We start from the raw sequence: 759 nt of genomic DNA on the forward strand, positions 1-759 counted from the left end.
TAGTCTGTCACTCCTAATTAGGGACGGATGGCGCAGACAATCCTCGAGTATCTTTGCGTGAAATTGAGAAAAACTAAGTAAGTAATTATAATAATGGTTGCAAAAATTAAAAACAAAGTCATCGTTTCAAAAAATGAAGATAAATGTTAAGTCTTTGTGTTAACAAATGCGTTTATAAGATGTATCGCTATGCTATTTCGTATTCCATCCATCAAATAAACATCGGTTGTATTTTTGGTTCGAGAAGCAATCAGAAGAAAAGAAAGGTTGGTTTACAATTCTTCCACGTTTCTAGTTTCCCACTGGCACAGCGATAAATCACAATAAAAAACGGGTTTCGATACCCGTGGTGGGGCACAGATAGGCACATTGAGTAGCTTTGCGCTTAACAATAAACAAGCAAAAAAAAAAAAAAAATCCGCATTCCTAACTGACCTAACAGTTGTCCTTTAACCTTCTCCACACAGGTCAAGGCCATGTCATCTCGTTTGTTGACTCGCATTCAAAATTTTATTGAACTACTATTTTATGAACTTATGTTATTAAGTTTGGTATCAAACTTTAGACCTGCAAAATATATGTATATTGACTTACTAGTTTGTTTGTTTGTAATTAACCACAAAGCTACACAATGGGCTATCTGGGTACCACGGGTATCGAAACCCGGATTCTAGCGTTGTAAGTCCGCAGATATACCATTGTGTCACTGGGGGGGGGGGGGGGGGACTTACAAGTCCTAAATTTGTACACGACTAAAAA

The sequence above is a fragment of the Limulus polyphemus genome, unplaced genomic scaffold (assembly GCF_000517525.1).
Source record: "Limulus polyphemus unplaced genomic scaffold, Limulus_polyphemus-2.1.2 Scaffold2950, whole genome shotgun sequence".
Classification (NCBI taxonomy): domain Eukaryota; kingdom Metazoa; phylum Arthropoda; class Merostomata; order Xiphosura; family Limulidae; genus Limulus; species Limulus polyphemus.